This window comes from Athene noctua, chromosome 16 (assembly GCF_965140245.1).
Source record: "Athene noctua chromosome 16, bAthNoc1.hap1.1, whole genome shotgun sequence".
In the NCBI taxonomy this organism is placed as follows: Eukaryota; Metazoa; Chordata; class Aves; order Strigiformes; family Strigidae; genus Athene; species Athene noctua.
Window position 1 is genome coordinate 6,078,787 of NC_134052.1, and position 7,634 is coordinate 6,086,420.

The window sequence follows — 7,634 nt, forward strand, 5'->3', positions numbered from 1 at the left end:
TGCCCTGGGCTGCCTTTGCCAAGGCAGACGCCTTGCTTGTACAGAACAGTCCCGTTCCTTGCAGCCCCCTGGCCAGCTCCCCCTCTCTGTCCCCTCCTCATCCTCAGGGGGTGCCAAACCCCCTTTAACAGGAATTCTACTGGCCTTTCTGCAGGTGTGGCTGTCAATTGCCCTACAAGCAAGCCAGCCTGCTGGCCACCTTGCTACCAAGAATGGTGTCCGCAGACTGGATTTGGGCTGGGTGAGCAGGGAGGGACATTCCCTGCACCGCTGTGTGCCACAGCTGCTCCCTGCTCTCCAAAAAACTCTCAACCAACCCATCAGAAAAACTGCTTTGTGGTTTGGGGCAAAATGCAGTGCAATAGCTGTTTAAAGAAAACAGCCAAACTGTCTGAGTCGGGCAGAAAATGTCCCCCGGGGATGGCCAGAGATGCCCAGGTGGTCCCCAGCACCCAGTGCAGCTCCCGGGGGGCAGCATGGGCACAGACAGTGTGATGAGTGTGGCAGTGCTCAGCAGGCAAGGTGCTGGTGGCTGGGCTCACTAGATGGCAGCAACTCTTCTTCCAAACGGCCAGGACAGTGCAGCACAGCCCAGGCAGAATGGGACACAGACCAAGACCAGACTTCTTGTTCCTCTAGGATATTGTTTCATGGTGGGAAAGCCAGGATTTTCTTTTCCTGCTGATGTTTTTGAAGGTACGTTCACCTCCAGGATTTGAAGTGGCTCCTTGATGGGAGCCGAGCAGCCCCAGCAGCACCCTGACCCGGAGGGAGCAGGGGATCCCCACTGCCTTGGAGCCATCGCCTGGGGATGCTCATGCAGTGCCACAGCATAACTTATCCTGAGCATCCCTAAAGCATTTGATGCCTTTCTTAATCCTCAACTCTTGGAGTGATGTGATGGGTTTTTCACGCTTCGTTTTATACCCACATTTCTCACATTTCTGGCTGCTTTAGGAATGGGGAAAAGCTCCACATACAATTCAGGAGCACAGGAAAGAGCTGCCAGATGGGCCCCACCAGGCGGCCCACCTCCGAGCAGGCAGCCCAGCTCACCAGAGCCGGCGGGATGGTCTGTGCATGTTTCCCCAACACATGCTGGGTTATTGTAGGATCCGGCGGAGACAGGCACTGCCAACTCACAAGAGAGTGAGAACGTACAACTGGATGGCTGGTGCCTGTCCGAGACATTTGTGTTCATCAGTGATTATGCAAATAAATAGCTCTGCTGATGCTACCAGCTCCTTTGCCACGATGTGGAGCATTTGACGTAGGTCACTTGCTGCTGGACCAATTGAGCTTTCTGTTGAGAGACTTGATATCCACTAAGGCCCAGAAAATTAAACAAACTGACAGTCCATTGTATACAATCTTCCTTTGTCCTTGTAGCTATTAAAAGGTCTCTACATACTGTAGTAAAGTTCCTTCTGGTGAGGGAGGGGTCTAGGTTTCAAGTTCCTGGGCCAATTGATTCCCAAAGATAGTGAGGCTATTTTTAAAACCTTGTGGTAACACTGTCCAGGTTAACTGGGTTTTTCTCCCTATGTCACACTTTTCCCATTCAAAAGCAAATAACTTTTGGCTTTCTGTTGCTAAGGTTAGGCAGAAAAAGGCATTCTTTAGATGCAATACAGTAAACTCTACTTGGTCTCCTTTCAATTTAGTTAATAAAGTATAGGGATTTGCTACCACAGGATATAGGTCTTGTACAATTTTGTTTATTGCTCTTAAATCCTGAACTAATCTATAGCTCTTGCCATCAGATTTCTTTACAGGTAAGATAGGGGTATTATACTCCGATTCACATTCAATTAACAGTCTGAATTGCAAAAATTTATCAAGAATTTCTTTTACCCCTGTCTGATCTTCTGCACGCAAAGGATACTGTTTAATCCTCACTGGAGCACCTCCTGGTTTTAATTTGATGTCTATTAATTTGGCATTCTTAGCCTTACCTGGTATTCCAGAAGCCCACACTCCAAAACTTCTGTCAGTATTTTTCTCTCCTTTTCAGTCTGTAACAAACTTAAAATTTTGGTTAATTGCTCTTCCTTTATTCTAAACTCAATTCCTTCAGCACCAAAACCAATCTTTGCTCCTAGTTGTTCTAACAGGTCTCTCTCTATTAATGGTTTAGGGGATCTGGGCAAATAAATAAACTTATGTATACCTATTTGTTTTCCTAATTTATACTTTATAGGTTGCATAAAGAAAGCCTTTTCAGTTTGGCCAGGTGCTCCAATCAGAGTTACAAAATCTCTGTCCATAGGTATTAAATGTTGGTTCAAAACAGAGTAAGTGGCTCCGATATCTACAAAAAATTAAACTTCCTTATCCCTGCTCCCTAGCTTTATTTTAACCACTGGATCCACTAGTGTGGATTCCCCAGGATCCCATCACTTCAGTTCTGCCACCGTCCCAAACCCTGCACAACCTTGTTCCAACTTGGGGCATTCCTTCTTCCAGTGCCCGCTCTCTCTACAATAAGCACACTGATTGCTTTTCAACTCCATCCGATCTCCAAACTGAATCCCCCTCTTCCACGACCTTGCATTCTACCTCTACTCCCCCTTTCTGTGGGGCTGCCTTTATGATGCTGATTTAGAGTGGAAACAGAGGCCCTGGCTATTGTCCTTCCCAATTTCTTCCTGTCATTATTATCCTGATTTCTATACACTCTCCAAGCTTCCTCAATCAGCTTTTCTAAATCTCATATTTCAGGTTCTTTAAGTTTTTGAAGCTTCTCTCTAATATCCTCAGACGATTGTCTCAGGAACAGTGATACCAGTTGTTGCTGCCCCACATCAGATGAGGGGTCTAAAGTGGTATATTTGTGCATTGCAGCTCTCAGCTGATCTAAAAACTCTTTAGGGGTTTCAGTTTGACCTTGTTTCACAGCGTATAACTCCAAACAATTTATGGCTTTAGGGGTTGCATTTTCAAATCCAAATTTTACCCAATCCTGGTATCGTTTCAGCATTTGATAGTCGATGTTATCATTTGGATCCCAGTTCGGGTTGGCCAGGGGAACATATTGATCAGCTACCCCAGTCAAGACATTAAAGGTCATTTGTGCCTGTACATGAGTACGAGCTGTTTTCAAAACCAGTTGTTTCTCTGTTTCTGTCACAGCATCTAGCATTAAGTCTGTATCTTTCCAATGGGGGTCCTGGTTTTTAACTATTAATGCAAATCTTTTTGCGACCCCTAGTGGGTCATCCCGGTAGTTTCTCACCACCTCTCCTCAAGCGTCCAACTCGCTCATATTAAACGGGACTTTAATACAGGTTATTCCTCCCGGTCCCATCGCTTGTCTGAGCGGTGCCTGTATAACTGGATCTGGCACTGGACCTGTTTTACCACAAGTCCGGGCAGTGATTGAAGTGCTGCCCCCCACTGCCCCTCTTCTGTGTTCTTCCTCCTCTCCGGGGAATCCCTCTTGTATTTCAAGGGGTGGGGACACATAATTCTCAGTTCTCTCTTCTGCCTTTTCCTCTCGATCTTTTATTTTTAGGCATCTCTCTCCAATACTACATGCCGAACAAAAGCGTTTCAACCTGCCCTGGTTCTTTTTCTGTTCTTTCTCCAGTGCCAGTACAAGAGGATCCTGAGGGGCTAAATTAGTACCACACTCTCCTGCCACTCAGGATGATTACTTAAAGTGAAAAACATCTGCATACAGCACCTCATCCCACTTTTCCTCTCATCTTAGGAACAACATCAATTGCAGCAAAGTGTCGTATTTTGAAGTACCATTCTGTGCCATTTTTCCCCATCCTCTAACTTACACTATGGCCACCACTGATTACAATACTTTATCAAAGTCTTTCTATTAGTTACACCACCTGTGGATGCTCCTATATCCTTCCAATGTTTCAAAATGCATCCCAAGGGACTTTTCTTTACAATTCCTCCACTTTGCCTCCCATGTCTAATTTACATTCTTCCAACCACAAACCACCTTTACCATGTATGAACAGCGGTCTCAGTTTTCCCAGGAAGCCCAGACCTGACGCGTAGGGCAGTGACTATCCAGCCCAAACCTGACCCACAGCTTTCTCTCACACCACAGACATTCTAAAACATACAAAGGTTTGCAATCATTTTCTGGGTGTAGCAGACACCACTTGGGTTCTCACTTCCATTCAAGATCACAACAGTTATCTACCTATTGCTTTGTCATTGTCCAGTTGTGTCCCTCGTGGTATAACAGAACCGAGGATCCAGACTCTGCACTCGCTTCATAGTTATTTGTACATCTCACTCACACACAGAATCATGAAAATTCAGAATGCAAAGCAAGTCAAAAGCTGTTAAACTTTAAAATTTTAAACTGTTTCTTACACAAACAACATGGTTCACTTTTCAGGCAAACAGAGGTATATAACATATAAAGTTACCAAATACACACACTTGTTTTACCAAACATCTATGCACTCTGCAGATGTGGAGGAGATTAACAGAGGCACTCAAATTACAAACTTACCAAATGTATGCATATTAAGATGCTATCAGTCCCGCATATGCTAACTCTTTGTCTAAACAGTAATGACTTACAGGCAGTTACCAAATGAACTGGTTCCAAAACCAAAACCAGATCTCAGTAACTGTTAAACTCCTGTACAATACCTCCGAACAGTTACTTTTCCAAAAGAAATTTTATAGACTACCTTTTGATTGATGTTCCTTCTCTGTCCCTGCAGTGATCTGACTGAGGAGAGGATTCTCTCTGAAGAAAGCCCCGGCGGTACCCAAGAGAGTCCCAGTCTCAATAGGTGCTGCAGCCGAGCAGAGAGGTCCCATCTGGGGTGCCAGCTGAAACAAAGACATTGGCTCAACAGCCAAGTTTTACTCTTAAGCAGGTATTCTTGATGAGCAGCGCTGGGGGCGCCCTGGGGACTCTCCACCACAAGGGCTCCCAAGAATTAGCAAGGGACGTCAGTTTACATATACACAAATCATACCTATTCGTTAGATTTCCTAGAAAGAGGTGTCTTATGATAATGAGTTCCCAGAAGTCATTTACATAGTCCAGGCATGTGTAGTGAAAATAGGGTGAGGGTCTTTGGTGGTTGAGGGAAGAAGTAAGCTGTCTTCTTCATGGTGTTCACTAGTTGACCTTTTCAGAGCATGTGCTGTGAAGCAAAGTCCAGGTGTCTTAAATCAGCAAAATCATCCTCCTTAATACAGGGTCTCTGTGTCCTTTTGTTCAAGTCCCCTTTATCTCAGTTTGCACATTCTGGGAGTTACCCAAGTGTCCACTGAAGGTCTTGAGTCTCTGCTATGAGTGATTTACATAGGGAGCCTAAGGAGTGTTTTAATCTTCCCTAAACAGACAAAGAGGACTAGGGAAACAGTTAAGGAGTCCTTGGGAAACAGATGAAGCAAAACACAAGCAAAGCCTTCATGCATCACAGTTTAGTCTTAATCAGTGATTGTCAGAAATTCATTTGTTTGAGCCCTTTCAAGAAGCTGCAAAGTTCCTCGTTTCCCTTTGTGGGACCTGCTCTGCAAAGCAGACGATAAACGCAGCCTCTTGCTGGTTGAGGGGAGGCAGGAGCCCCTCAAGCCCCCCCAGTCTGCCTATCGCTGCCTCTCCCCTTTCCCCATGTGGCTTGAATTACTGCGGCCGTTTGCTTAATCCATCAGGCTTCAAGAATGAGCCACTCGGTGCTTTCTTGGCCTCTCCAGCAAAGCGCTGTGCTGTAAACATAACAAGGCAGGCTTGTTCCAAGCCCTTGAAGTCAACAAGCAGTGCTCCTCCTGCCCTTCGGGACCCAGATGCTGCTAAATATAGCTGAGGGTGCTTTCCATTCATAAAATGCAACTTATGCCCTGGCCTCCAGGGAAGGGGAGTGGGTTGAGGAGTCTGTGGGCTCCAGACTCTCCTACATGGGATGCAGGCAGAAACTGAAAGGCTTGGCCCCATCCTTTCACTGCCCTCCAGCTCCTCCTTGAGGACATGAGGGAGAAATTGTTTTGGGGGGTGATATGAGGTATCCTCTGTTCAGGCTGATTAAAGGATTTTCTTGCCTTTCTTTCTGAGTTACATTAGGGCCAGGGTGGATTTGCTGGGGAGGTGAGTGTAGGGGATGGTCAGCATGGGCCCATGGGATGGCCCAAGCAGCTGCCACAGAGGGGAAGCCCCCACTGCCCCAAGCACCTGTATCAGATGCTTGAGGATTTGCCCGGAATGGAAGCAGTAAGGTCTTGTACCACAGCTCCCAACACCTCATGAGTGCACTGGGATCTGATTCCTGCTCAAGGGACTTGCTTCCTTTTGAAACCCCCTGCAGATCTTCACGTGGTTACCCTTCCTCTGTCCTCCAGCCCTTTCCTCCACCAGCCCTTGGCTGTTGGAATGAGCTCAAACTCCCTGAGTTTTTCTACCAGCAGCTGCATCTCCAGATGCCCACAGATATGACTACCAACAGCTTTGCACCCTCTGGGAGGTTCCTCTTTTGGGAAAGAAGGAACTGCATCTCCTGGTGGAGTTAGGGACCCTGGAGACCCCAGCTCTTGTGCTCCCATGGGAGCCAGGACCATGCACAAGCTGCAGAGGGAGGACGACGAGACATCGGGCACCACTGTGCATCTCCATGCTGGGTGGTGCGAGGCCATCGGTCCCCTGCAGCCCTGAATTCAGCATCTGGAGCCGCAGAGTGGCAGGGGATGCACCCAGCAAGACTGAGGATGGGCTGCATGCTGGGGCTCTCACTCTGTGCAGGGCTCTCACTCTGTGCAATGCTGGATGCAAAATGTCCTGGATTGCACGAAACATGCGGGTAAGCCAGGTGATGAGCCAGGGATGCCTGTGTGTGGGGCCGGGCGCCCTGCACCCCTGGGGTGCTGTGGGTGGTGGGGCACCATGCTTCCCCTGCTCCCCTGCCCGCTGCCACCCAGGTCAGTGTGGGGTAAACACCTCCCTGGGTTTGGCAGCTGGGTTGTTTCAAAACCTGGCCCAGGACTGCCAAACCAGCAGGTTTGCAGGTACACCATGGGCCTTTTGATGCCACGGAGATCTGAAGACTAAATGAAGCTGTAAGACCCACTCTGCATAACGCTCGGGTCAGCTCCAAGAAACCTGGCTTCTTTTTATGGCATATTTAGATCAGCAGTTTCCAGCTGATGCCAACACTGCAATTTCTGTGTGTGTGTAAGTATGTAAAGCAACGGAACTCAGCACAGCCACACCAGATAGGAAGGGGCTGGGTTTCACGCTGAAGTTTTTTTTTCTTTTTCCCCTTTCCTTTTGAAATAACCCCATTTGGGCCTCCAATAAAAAAACCAAAACATCTGGTGCCAGGTATTTGGCTGCTGGAAATAGCTCCTCATTACTGAAAAGCACAGAAGCGATGCAAGGATTCCTGGTGCAGATCAATAACATTTAAGGTTGCATTCATGCATCATCCCTGTCCCTCCCTGCCTTTGAATATATGGACTGAGGACATCAAGGGAATTGTGATGCTCTGTGCTAGCATGGGAGGTAAATCGTGAAGGTTAGTAAAGAAGCAATTGAATCAGTAAAGAGTCCTTCAAGCCTGATTTATTGACACTCTCATGTAAAATCAGCAGAGTCAGATGCTGCCATGAAGAAGAGAGAAGTCAGCAAATCACAGTAGCATGGTGGGCAT